Source organism: Macaca thibetana, chromosome 17 (genome assembly GCF_024542745.1).
Source record: "Macaca thibetana thibetana isolate TM-01 chromosome 17, ASM2454274v1, whole genome shotgun sequence".
Taxonomy (NCBI): domain Eukaryota; kingdom Metazoa; phylum Chordata; class Mammalia; order Primates; family Cercopithecidae; genus Macaca; species Macaca thibetana.
This window is the reverse complement of record NC_065594.1, coordinates 85,762,426-85,776,296: the sequence shown is the minus strand read 5'-3', so window position 1 is coordinate 85,776,296 and position 13,871 is coordinate 85,762,426. Positions and strand designations below refer to the sequence as shown.

The window sequence follows — 13,871 nt, the reverse complement described above, 5'->3', positions numbered from 1 at the left end:
GAGACTAAGTCATTTAAAAGGTTTTCTATTTTTTAATCTAAAACTGCATATTCTACTTAATGTAGAATTTAGATCTCTAAAATAAAACAAAATATGGCAGACATATATTCATGCATTTTAAGTGGAAGCTAAACTCTATTTCTTAGAGAAAAAAATATATAAATTATGCTGAGAGCAAATCTAGGCATGTCTTTCAAGATTTGCCTGTTTGAAAATGTTACAATGGTCTTAAAACTGAATGTTTTATGTTAACTGCAAATACATTTTAAATCCAGTCACTCTGAGTCAGAGTAAATGTTCTTCTCCTTAAGGATGTAAATTTCATTCTTGGGATTTTGTTAAGTAATTAATTTTGATATCAGTGTATATGCTTAGAATCAAACAATATCTTGGAAAAAAGCGTATTACAAATTTAAAGAATGACCAAGTAGAAATAAAAATGAGAAAAAAAAGAAGATTCAGTATTATAATGGTGTGTGACTGCATCCTTGTTAATTTCATGGAGGAGTAATTTTTATCAGTTTATGAAAAATAGACATTTTAATATCTCATACAGAAAAAAACAAATCTACAAAGCAAAGTTCTTTGCTTTAAGATGCATGTTTAGAAATTAAAATCATAAAATATTGAGCTAAGAGAATATTTAATCTGAGTGTAAAACGCTTCTTTAAAGCCAGTGCACAGAAGGGTGAAGACAAGTCACAGACTAGAACGTATTTGTATGACTTTTTTGGAGTGGAGGTGGTAGTTGCGTTTTCTAATTGGATACGTAGTCATTTTTACTTTATCTTATTTATTCTCCTTCCAGAATAGTACCAGGAAATTATGTTTTGGCTTCACTTCTGAATCAACAATGATGGTCGCCATCTGCAGAGGATGAGGGAGAAGGAACAGTTTAGCATGAGTATCAGCATTTCTGAGAGTAATTATGTGTTTTTAATTGACACAGTTTATATATATGTATATATATAATTTTATTATATCGACCTATATAAAATTATATGTAATTAGTATATATAATTTTAATTGATAAAGGTACAAATATATAGAGAGAGATATTACTGTGAAAAGAGAAGGTGTAAAAGCACCACAAACTAAATGATAAATGCTTTTGATATATACAAAATAAACATGGAAATGTTTACAAAGAGAATTAAATGTAAAAATGATATGAAAGAAATTAGAAAAAAAAAAAGAAAGAATGAGGAAGGCATCATTGCATATTGATAGGTTAGGGAGTTTGAAGGTACTAGAACTTAAATTCTATTAAGCTTTCTCTATTTCTCTATGCTTTATTTCCCTGAGAAAGGGGATCTTAATATTTACCATATTTCCTTAGTTGATGTCTGATATTTAGCCACTTGTATTAATACCACTTTTGATTCAGATGACTTATTATTATTATTAACCATACTGCAATCCACGTGTGCAATATGTGGTGTCTTGCCTGTGTCTTCTCATTCTTGCTATCAATTCCTCCAGGTTCAGTTTCTTTGAAAACCACAGAAGGGAAAATGCAGTGGAGAACTTGTGAACAACTGGGTCAGGAAAAACTGCGGCTGCTTTTCAGGGCTCTGATCTAGGAACCCCAGATGCAAAGACATGCTGGCGTCCTCTTGCTCAGCCATTCACCAGGAAACAGGTGAGCCAGCTCACTTCATCAACCTCCGTGTGCAATGTAGCTCAACAAATAACTGATTGACAATCCTTTATAAATATTAACATGGTGCAAAAGTAATGGCAAAAACCACAATTACTTTTGTATTTGTGTACTAATACTATTGGCTGTGTTGTCACATGCGTGCATTTGGATTTACTGAGGCACTGTTTCAGAGGGTATTATCTGGACTTGTTATACATTTTGACTCACTAAGAGTAATATTCCTAATGTACTTGTTTTTTTTTTTTTTTGGCATAGAAACACTATGTTGAGTCTTATTTTAATGTTTCAAGGTTTCAAAATTTTTCAGTTTGCTAAGCAGGTATGTGTATAGAACTTCTCCTAGGGGGAAGAGGAAGACACGATTGAATGAGTTGAAGACAAGAGTTGAGCTATTACGTGTGTCGTGCCTTTGCAATATGGATAGAATCTATTACTTTTTTTTTTTTAAACAAAACCCCAAAACTAATTCAGACAGATAAGTATGGTTCTTCAAATACCTTCCTTAATATTTAGAATTTCTTTAATGATTGATGTTACTCAAATATGCTACAACTCTTCTCTCGGAATTACTCTTGGAGTCATTTTAGGAACTAAAAACATAATCCATCTATTTCTTTTGGGCACAGCAATTATTTTGACCAAATAATATTATGCAGCTGGATTATTCACCCTTAGTCACCAAACTTGGCTCTGAATAGCCATTGCCTTCCCCCACCCCCCCGCATCCAGAAATAAAGGCCACATACAAAGTCTGAAGATTGTTTACCAATGACACAATTCCAAAGAAAAGCTTAGAAAATGATTCACAAAAAGAATTTCAAACATGGAAGTGTTTGAGTGATGGCGGTGTCACAGGAATGATGTTGTCACGAAGCCACAGTGTGAAGGTGCATACAGTAGCCACATGCTGGGCATGCTGGATTATGTGTGTATGTGCAGGTGAATTCTTCAAACAGGGAGTGGAAAAGCAGAATTCAGGGACTTGTTGCACACTACTCTGTAGGCCGGTGCCCGGATACCTAGTGTGGCCAGATGTTAGACTCCAACCCTGAGATTCTGCAGCAGGGACCCCAGCACTGGTGGGCGTCACTTGAGCTGCTCCAGTCTCTCTACTGGGGTGATCAGGGTACTGGGGCCAAGGACTTGTGGTGGCAGAAACTGGTTTCAGCTGCAAGCTCACACCTTGACCCATACTTGAATGCCTAAGCACTAGTCCATAATGACTTCCGTGGGCTTCTTGAAGAGGCCAGTCTGAAAGGAGTTGGCCTTCAACAGTTTACTTCCCTATGAGCTGTATCCTAAATATCTCTTGGAACGAAACAGCATGGACCCATCTCTATCAGATCTACCACCCACTAAGAATGGGTACTAGATAGAGTGACAAAGTCCTGAATCCAACTATACGTGGTTTTGTGACTTTGAATAAATCACTAGACCTGCCTGAGTTACAGTTCCTTAATTTTTAATGTGCAAAATAATTCTAGACTTGTTTTACCTTTGCAGTGTTATTATATTCTCTCTATATGACTAAGTGCCTGGAGAGTCTTCATACTGTGGCCCATTATTTTGGAAATTTATGTGAGATTAAAAACAGAGACTTTTAACTTAAATGCAGCATCTAACACATCATTTACCTACACAATAACTGCCCAGAATGTGTAAAATCAACCTACATAAAAATTAGGACACTGTTGTTCATCGTGGTAGCAATTTAAATGTTATAAGGCTTTTTTGGTTTGGTTTTTATATAAATTCCTATCTCATAATCCCTTTAGATTATCAAATAGTTGAAGAAATATTTCATTCATAAAAGCTCATAGTAGGCTTAAATGAGTTACAGGCACATCTTATATATGTGTACTCTGGCCAGATAAGCTTTGTTTTTTCAAAGATTCAATTTTAATAAGCCTTTTATAGAACTTGCTATTTCTGCAGTGACTTTCTCCACACGTCATGTAGATTGGTATTTTTTTCTTCAAGTATGCCTGGATCGTACACCCTGACATACTCATAAACTAAATGCAGAAATGGCACTGTAGAAATAATTATTTCATGCACAACATCCTCAAGTTCTTTCCACTGTTTAACCTCAGACACATTGTTCTCATTTCCACTCTTCACAAGACATTTGTTCTTTTCACTGTTCTCTACTTTAAGTGGATGAGGTTCATCTGGTTTGTTGATGTTATGAAATATGGAATTCTCATATCAATGGTTCCAAAATTATATGGGAATACTTTACATCGTGTCTTTGCCATGATGCAGCGTTACCTGGCATCATATAGAATGAGTTAACATGATATTAAATTACTCCTTTTTATGTCATTCACATTTTTTATTTTCTGAGGACCTTTGTCTTACTTGCTCTCTACGAAGTGTGCAACTATGACACTGAGACAAGAAATCTCATTGTGTTTATTTGGAGTTTGATCTTTATATAAAATTATGTATATCGGTGTATTTACTTCAGGGTTTGAGAGAAGGGATGCTAGACAGTGGCATCGGAGGAAGTTCAATTATTTCGTGTTTGTTTGGCCCATCTAGTGAGATAAAACAGGTCAACAGATATAAAATAAACCTTCTGAAAATGATCTGGGCCTTTGCAAATAATGTCAGTTGACTTTTCCAGAATATTAATTTTGCTGCCCGAGATCATGAGGGTCAGGAATTCTTGAGCTAAGTGAAAACAAGCAGATGATTTCAGTTAAATTCTAATTTTAACCAACTATGACCTAGTATACATAGAGATGGCCACGCCTTCACCTTAGAGCCAAAGATTTATTGTAACTGCTCTCGTTTGGTTGTAACTGCTCTCGTTTGATTTTTCCTTATTCTTTTAAAGTCCTGATATTTACTAAAGTATTCAAAACTGGAATGGTGGTTCTCAGACTGATTGTACATTGAAGTCACACATCGAATCAGCGTAGAGAGAGGCTCTGTATGATTAAAACAAGACTACTGGGTCCCGCCCCAACCTTTCCGATTTTGTGTGCATGGGGTGGGGCCAAGGCTTTGCATTTCTAAGCAGTTCCCAGTTGATGCTGAGGCTGGTGGTCTAAGGAACACCCTCCAAGAAGCACTGGGGTGGACTACAGCAAGGAGAAAGAGGGAAAGTCATGGGCAGCATCATCACCCCCCAGTGCACGTGCCGTTGCCAATTTTCATGAAATTTAAAATAAGATTCACACCAGGAGCTAGATTTAAATCTAAATCAGAATTGAAGGATGCAGATCTTAAAAACTATAGGCTCTTGAGAATACTTCCTCTTCTTTTCATCTCTTCCTCATAATCCTTCATACTTAGGGCTGCTGCTCAGTGAATACTGCAGAACTATAGACCAGAGACTCAGAGCCGGAAAGGAGAAGTAAGCAAAACATTTGCGCGAGCCTGCTCCGGAGAGGATGAGGGACTCGAGTTTTGGAAAGAATCGGGGGCTAGGATCCGGCACACCAGGCTTTCAGCGTGGACTCCTACACTTAACAATTTTGAAACGTTAAGAGACACAGCAAGACACCCCCACATCCTCTTAGGAAGGAAATAAGCTTGCCTATTGCAGGTTCAGCTGCAACATCAGCACCTAAAGCAGCAAGTGCAGGTGTACAAAATGAGCCTCTGAAGGACCCACAGGGCTTGTGAGACTGCAGTGCAGCTTACATTCATTTCCATATCTGGAGAGAAAAAAGGTTTCCATTAGGCACCCAGTGTCTACAATGGACATGAAGAAGAGTCTCACAGGCATGCATTGCTACCATCCCTCTAGAGAAGAGACGCACATTGGCCAAGGGACTCCTGAGCACCTGACTTCCTTGGTAAGAGCCTCTCAAGTGCAATGGCAATGGGCGGAGCTTAGCCAAATAATCTCCTAGTAGCAGAAGTTGTCCCTTCTGTGAGATGCACATCTCAGCACACCTTTGCCTGATGCCATTTAAATGCTCAGTACTCTCACTCCTTGGTGATTAGTCTGTGCTCACAAGAAGATTCTGATTGTAGGTTGGCTTCCCCTGGGAAGGTCTGCCAATTTAATGTGTTTTGGTTCCTGCGACAGTAAATTCTCATAGTTAATGAATAAGTTGGCTTAGTATATGGGGAGAAAGAGCTGCACACACTACTTTGAATATCAGGTCCTTATGCAGTCAATCTTTCGGGTATCTCAACAAAGAGGCTCCTGATGGTGATTTGATTTGTCCTATGGCTTAACCTTCGGGACAGAATGTCTTGGTCCTGCTAACTGAGACTGTGTGACAGCTTTATTTCTCTGAAATTATTACACTGGCATTCTCGCTCTACACTTTAGTCTAATGAGTTTGGAAAATGCGCCTGGAAAATGTGCCTCTGTCCCTGAGCAGCAGCTTGTAAAGTGGGGCCAGCTCTGGGACCCTGGCAAATCCTTCAGCTCCGTAATGCTGCTGCACGGGGCCTTGGGGAGCTGGGCTGCCAGTCTGGGTCTTCCGTGGCAATAACCACATGTCGCTGTGAGGTGGTGCCCAGCATTTAGTTTTCACCTATACTATTGTTATAGTACAAATTGCTCATCCTCCCTGGGAGGCTCAGATAATGGGTCTGATGTCCATTCTGACATGGAATTTAATAAACTTCCTAATCTAATGCAAGTTTTTGTTAAAAATAATCTCAAGGGAGAAAATGCCCATATTTAATAGACTAAAGTTTTCTGCCAGCATGTGACTTACAGACTCTTGTTTGCCTGTGAGTTCACTGCAGTCATTTCTTCAGCATCCACCAAAGCACTGCCTTTGCCCTTCGTGGTCCCCAGATCTCCATTTCTTTGTCTCCCTCGCTTCTCCCCATCAGAGCAGGCTTTGTGAGAAGGTGACTCCTGCAGGCACGCAGGGCCTCTGCTCCCAGAATGACCTGGTCCTTCCCTAACCCTCTACTGTCACTGTCTAGGGCTTAACTGAAGCCCCTAAATGGCCAATTTATTAGCTGATGACTCCAAAATCTATATCCTGATTCCAAAAGTCACTCCTAAACTCCAGGTGGAGTTGAGACAATTGTCTCCAAGCCATCGCTACCTTGATGGTAGCATTTCTCAGCTGAAAGATATTTTGCAACTCAGTTAAAGGAGACCTCACTTATTCAGCATTCAAACCAGAAACCTTGGGTTTCTCTCTCTCGTCCTTCCTTTCCGGTCAGGCATTTAGTCCCTTATTCAGACCATTCAGCCTCCTAAGGCACCATTTCTTCTGTGAATGTGTAACACTTCCACCTGGCCTATTCTTCTCTGTGGTCACTTACTCCTGCTGTTTCTGTCCATCCGTGTTCCCAACCTCACTCTGCTACATCCTCTCCTGTTTAAAATGCACCAGAAAGAAATCCATGCTTTCTATGGCAAACACATGTCCACGTGGGCCCCTCGCTTGGAATTCTGGCCTAATCCCTTCACATGGGTCTTCCAGCTCAAGCATTACGAAACTAATGGTAAATCTTCTGAAAGGTTCATGCTACCAGGACCCTGAGCCTTTTCAAATGCTGCTCCTAAAGTCTGGGATCTCTAGCTTCCTATCAAGTGCATGGCCCTGTTCTATATGTTACTCTAGACCGGGGTGCCCAATCTTTTGGCTCCCCTGGGCCACACTGCAAGAAGAAAAATTGTCGGCCGGGCGTGGTGGCTCAAGCCTGTAATCCTAGCACTGTGGGAGACCGAGACGGGCAGATCATGAGGTCAGGAGATCGAGACCATCCTGGCTAACATGGTGAAACCCCGTCTCTACTACAAAAATACAAAAAAAAAAACTAGCCGGACGAGGTGGCGGGCACCTGTAGTCCCAGCTACTCAGGAGGCTGAGGCAGGAGAATGGCCTAAACCCATGAGCCGAGATCCGGCCCCTGCACTCCAGCCTGGGCAACAGAGCGAGACTCCATCTCAAAAAAAAAAAAAAAGAAGAAGAAAAAATGTCTTGGGCCACACATAAAATCCACTGACACTAACAATAGCTGGTGAACTAAAAAAAAAAAAAAAATTGCAAAAAATTCTCATAATGTTTTAAGAAAGTTTACGAATTTGTGTTGGACTGCATTCAAAGCCATCCTGGGCTGCATGTGACCTGCAGCCATGGGTTGGGCACACTTGCTCTAGACAGAGGCTAAATACGGCTCCCTGCAAAGCCTTCTCTGACCTTTGCAGGTGGTGTGCTTCCACCTCTGCGCTCATAGCTATGAACACAGGTTCGTAATTTTATTAGAGAACTTCTCTCATGGTACTGCTCTTGTGTCTTCTCCCCTAGGAAGAGATATCGTTGAAGGTGGAGAGTTAGCTGGATTTATTCCTCTTCTCAAGTGCCAACCCGTTGAAGGTGCTTGAGGAATGCTTATGGGCTGAAGGGAGAACCAGTGTTATGAACTGAATGTTTGTGCTCACCCCCCACAAAAGAATGTATATACTGAAGCCCTAATCACCAATGTGACTGGATTTGAGGTTAGGACCTCAGGAGGTGATTAAGGTTAGATGAAGTCATAGGGTGGGGAGCTAATGTGTTAGGATTAGTGCTCTTATAAAGAGAAACGCCGGGCGCGGTGGCTCACGCCTGTAATCCCAGCACTTTGGGAGGCCGAGGCGGGCGGATCACGAGGTCAGGAGATCGAGACCATCCTGGCTAACACGGTGAAACCCCGTCTCTACTAAAAATGCAAAAAATTAGCCGGACGAGGCGGCGGGCGCCTGTAGTCCCAGCTACTCGGGAGGCTGAGGCAGGAGAATGGTGTGAACCTGGGAGGCGGAGCTTGCAGTGAGCCGAGATCGCGCCATTGCACTCCAGCCTGGGCGACTAAGCGAGACTCTGTCTCAAAAAAAAAAAAAAAAAAAAAAAAAAGAGAAACAACAGAGTGCTCTCTCACTCTCTCTTTCTCTCTTTCTCTCTCTTTGCCAAGTGGCTATATACCAGCTAGGAAGAGGACCCTCATCAGGATATGATTAAGGTTGCCAAAGACCTTGATCTTGGACTTCTCATCCTCCAGAACTGTGAGAAATATATTTCTGTTTTCTAAGCCCACCATACATGATATTTTGTTATGATACACCAAGGTGATTAAGACAAGGTGGTTATGAATACACATGCCATTATACTGGGAACAGCTTGTACTGTGGATGAGCAAATTGCAATTTAATCTTAGACTAGGTGCATTTCTCTCTGTGCCTCAGTGTTCTCTTCTGTACAATGGGTATAATAACAAAACTCACATCAAAGGATTGTAGTGAGGATGAAGTAAAATAGTATGGGTAAATTTGCTTAGATTGCTTAGAACAATGGCTGGTACTTAGTTAGCATGCCATAACTATCAGTTATCATTGTTATGACCTATAGATATTCCTACAGAAAGCTAGAATACAATCATTTAATGCAAGAAAAGCCATTTAAGAATGGCAATGCTTTTATTTTTTCTTCCCTGACTGTTCAACAGATCTCTATTGACACACACTACATGCTGTGCACTGTTTTAACTGCTGGATACGGAGCAGAGAAAAGCCCAACAAAGCCATGTCCCATGGGCAGAGGCTTATACTTTAGTGGAGCAACAAGCAATATGAAAACCTAAGTACAATGAGAAAAAAGGGGTAAAAAGTGTCAGCTGGAGGGTCCCATTCTTTCTGGTCCTGGAAGGACAGGTCTAGTGAGCCGGGAGCCCCTGGGAAAGGCAGCTGCTCCACAGGGGAGGCGGGCACACTGCTCCAAGGATACTGATGAATTCTAAAGTATTAAAAGTGAGTCAGAAAGAAAGGGGAACAAGACAAACAAAAGCCCCAAACAGTCATGGACTTGGTATGTGTTTCTGTCCCAGTGAGGGCCTGACTGAGTAGATAAAGCTCCATAAAACGGGGAAGGACCTTTGTTCTTTTCCTCTCTGAATCCCCACTACCTAAAAGTGTATGTGCAACACAGTGGCTGCTCAATTAAAATTTGTTGCCTGAATGAATGGAAGATGGAGCTTTGAAAGTTTCTAAAGAATTTGGAATTTTTCCTTAGAGCAATTAGTGCCACTACAATCTTTTGAATAGTAGAGGGACAGAACATACAGGGTTTTAATTAGACTAACCCCAAGAGGTGTGAAGAATGGATTTACCAGGGGCAGAGAGACCAAGGGTATGGAAGCTGTTACTGTTATTCTTTTGCAGGAAGATAGGACTAGGATTGGGGTGGAGGCAGGAGAAATACGGGGAACGGGTGGGCAGAAGGCACGTTGTGAAAGGGTACATACCTGTGGTCTGGTTGCACCAGGCTGACCAGGAAAGCCAAGTTTAAAGTGGCAGCAAAGCTGAAGACAGGCCAAGTCAACACATAGGCTGAGGGAGAGGCCATGGAGGTGTTCTGGTGTAAGGCGGGAGGCAGATCCCTACCACTGATAACACCGCATCTCTTGGTTGTTCTGTTGGAGGTGATGAGTTGGGTTGATGACGGGTACCTGGCAGGTGCTCAGCTGGTGCACACCAGTGAGGCTGTGCTGATGGCTTAAGGGGAGCTCGTGCCTTTTGCTGTGGTCACTGCCCTGGCTGGGGATGCTCCTGCCCTTGCAAGGAGTACAAAGTTTTGATGCTATCCCTGACCGTGCTGACGTCTTCACTTTCCGTCAACCACTTGCTCAAGGTACACATATCACTGTCTCCAATCTGACAGGTGTTAATTATGATTTGTGCTGAGAAGAAAGCAACAGAATATGCCTCTACTGATATGTACCAAATATATCTGTCTTTCTGGGTACTGACATGCACTGGATAAGAAAAAGGCTCTCAGGTTGGGGGTGGTTGGAAAGTAAAAGGATAAAGAATAGACATCTTGAAGATACACTACCTTGAAGTGTATCACTACTTGAAGATACACTAAAGCCATTTGGAGACAGAATGGCTGGAAAGAACCTAAAGAAGAAAACAACACACAAAAGGGAGAGAGTTAATATTTGTTTTATTGGGAGAAGTTTCAGAGTCTGGCTACAAGAGAGAATGCAAACAAATGTGAGAGGGTGTTTAATCTGCCCATATCATCAGACCCACAGGATCATTAGTAGTTACAAATGCTAATGATACAAATCCACCTAAGAAAACCATGTTTTTAAAAATAGACAGTAGTGTAGTGCCTGGTGTGTACATATATTTTGCATCATCTTGAGAACATCTGAAAATTTTCTACTGAATAATCCCAAGTGGGCAGACAAGGTCATGCATTAATTTATTATTTCAACAAATATTTGGTACCTCCTCTGAGTGAGGTGATATGCCAGGCCCTGGGAAGACATTACAGGCAAAACACAGTTTCTGCCTCATCGAACCTATAGTTGAGTGGGGCAGAAGTCACAGCCCAAGAGGATGATGTTTCTTTGAAGTATGAATTTGCTTTTATAAATTCACATAAATACAAAGTATATCTGTGTTTGCTCTAAAATGCATTGCTTTAAATTAATGTATACTCGGTGCAACTCTCCATTCAAAAACTCATGTTATACCAGAAGAAACGGCAATATATTTTCTATGAGCTAATTTAAATGGTATTTGGAGCCCCTTCCTGCATAGCTGACTGATATAGTCTGACTCTGTGTCCCCACCCAAATCTCGTCTTGAATTGTAATCCAAATTGTAATCCCCATGTGTTGGGGGAGGGACCTTGTGAGAGGTGATTAGACGGTGGGGGCAGTCCCCCCATGCTGTTCTTGTGATAGTGAGTGTGTTCTCATGAGATCTGATGGTTTTATAAGAGGGTTTCCCTTTTTCGCTCGGCCCTTCTCATTCCTGCCACCATGTGAAGAAGAACGTGTTTGCTTCCCTTTCTGCCATGATTGTAAGTTTCTTGAGGTCTCCCTAGCCATGCTGAACTACGAATCAATTAAACCTCTTTCCTTTGTAAATTACCTAGTCTCAGTAAATTCTTTACAGCAGTATTAGAACAAACTAATACCCTCGCAGGACAATTTGACCTCAGTATATCTTGACTTTCCCCTTCCCTCTTCCAAGACCTGTATTCAGCGGGCCTAAGGAAGGTCAAGACCTTGGAAGTGGGAAGCCCTGTTTAACTGTTTCTTCCAAGACAGTTCTCTCCAGCTCACTGCTGACTCTGGGGCTCCCCTACTGTACTTGGTGCATGAGGGTCTTCTCCAGGCTGCTCATGGTTCCTCCAACTGTTACTATCCCCAATCTGGGCTCTTGCCAGCCCCAAAGATCTGCCTCTTGACAAGTATCCATTGCTCCAAGATCCGGAGAACTCCATTCTTACCAGCCTGCCTCCAGCCATCCTTGACCATCTCTTTCTCGTCTTGAGAAAATCTTTCGCTCTTCATGATTTTTGCAAGGATATTTTGCCTGCAACGAACGCTGTGAGGTAATTTTAGAAACACAATACTAAGCTTTTTGCTGGGACAGGACTTTATGGAGCCCTTGAGGAAATAGGCTCAGCCCATGCTACTGGCTTCAACAGAGAGAAGAAAAGGGATCTAATATGCAGGGAAAGAAAATACAAGTGAATATCTTATCTAAAAAAAATTCCCAGCATAAATGTTTTATTTTCCTCAAATCATCTAGGATACTATTATGTTTAACTTTTGGCCTTAATCCCTCAGATGTCACAATAATTAAATTTCTCTTACTTAACAAATATTTTCTGAGCACCTCTTATGTGCCAGGGACATTGTGAATACAGTGGGCAAAAATTCCTGGTGCTCAGGGCTTGCGTCCTAGAGCTGAGCTAAGGGACTGAAGGCAAGAAGGCTCTCAAGGCATCCCCACTTCTAATGTCATTATCCGGTTGCTCATGGGACTTCAAAGGTTTTATGAGGTTGAGCAGAAACCAAACATGGTCCACTTTACTGGCTGATTTTTCAGTCCGTTAAATGAGATTTTTAAGTAGTATAATAATTGCTTGGTCACCCGACATTAGTCATAAAAGTACATTTGAAGAGGGGTCAGACCACAGACCACTTTTTAAAAGACCCTCCTTTACAAAATTTTTTTTATTATAAGACTTTTACTGCGAAATCATAGGGAAATATTTCTTCGGTCCAAGAGAATTGTCTTTCTGCTCTTTCTTCCCCCAGCCTAGAGGCCACCTACTTCAGATTCCCTTCGCAGTGTTTGTTAAGTGGTTATTCTTATGCACTGCTAATGCCCCAAACACAGCTTTACAGAAGACAGAAAATTTGAAAAGGCACTGAATACAAAAATAAAATATTCTCAGGGTACCCTTCATGTAGATTTGCTCAGTGGAGGGAAATGGACTTTAAAATTAGACCATTTGCATTAGAAACCCTAAGAAGCAAAGTTCCTCCATTCTGAAATGCAGAAGTTAAAATCCAGGCCATTAGAAGACAGCTGGGGTGGCAGGGAGGAGAGGGCAGGACATGTAACTTTGTGTGACAGGCCGTCATGGCAACCGCAAAGGAATCCCCACCCCAGGGTGTATGCCATTCACAAACAAAGGTGCTACCCTGCAGTCTTCAGGGGGAAACGTCTGGCCTTTTATCTTCTGCGAATTCCCCAGGCTCTAGGGAGGCCACACAAAGCAGGGGCTTTTTTTTTCTGTGCTTACTCAGTCTCACTAGAAGGGGCCCTCTCTTCTAAACTCCGTTTCCTTTCCTGCCTCCCCATCCCCCACCCAGTTAGCTTCTGCCCCTCCTGCCTGCTCCCCCTTACCCAGGTGTGTCAGTGCAGTATTTCCCGTTCCTCATATCTCTGGGGACGCCCTCAGCTTCTGGATCACAGTCACCCCGCCCTCTTTCCTAAGTCAGGCTGCTAAGCGTTAGGGAGGCATTTACTCTTAGTAAATTCTAAATTCTTAGTGGGGCTCCTCCCTCCTTGCACGCCCTGCCCTAGGGTGTGTGGCCTTTACTTTGTGAGAGGTTCCCGGTTTTGCTTTTTCGATGAGAGGAAACAAGTCATTTAAAAAGATAAGCACTGAGCCAGGTTTAAGCGAGAGCACAAAAATAAGATCATTAAAAACTACAATTGAAGCCATGTCTGACTTCTTGTCTAAAGATCAGGATTCTTGGCCTTTGTCACCACTGCTGAGTTCTCCTTCTCAAGGGCCCAGTTTGCCTTTTATAAGCTTCAAGTGAATTGTCTTATTTGAAAGATATCCTCTGCTTAGACAAAAGGAAATCTAACTTATTCCTTCATCATCACACGTCCTCAGCCCCTGATTTGATCTCGGAACAGGGCTCCAGGCAAACAATGTCCCCTGAACTCTCGCCTCGGCTTTCCCAGCCTCCTCTCCTC

At 41.8% G+C, this 13,871-nt stretch overlaps 1 long non-coding RNA gene across 2 annotated transcripts in view; it reads left to right on the top strand.

Annotated features, from left to right (window-relative positions):
• The window catches only part of LOC126940633 (uncharacterized), a 127,957-nt gene extending 116,251 nt beyond the window's left edge, over positions 1-11,706 (top strand). For both annotated transcript variants that reach the window (XR_007720844.1, XR_007720843.1), the window contains 4 exons: positions 809-922; positions 1,483-1,642; positions 4,967-5,472; positions 8,549-11,706. This is a non-coding gene — a long non-coding RNA (uncharacterized LOC126940633). The remainder of the gene's footprint in view (positions 1-808; positions 923-1,482; positions 1,643-4,966; positions 5,473-8,548) is intronic.
• The last annotated feature ends 2,165 nt before the right edge of the window (positions 11,707-13,871 follow it).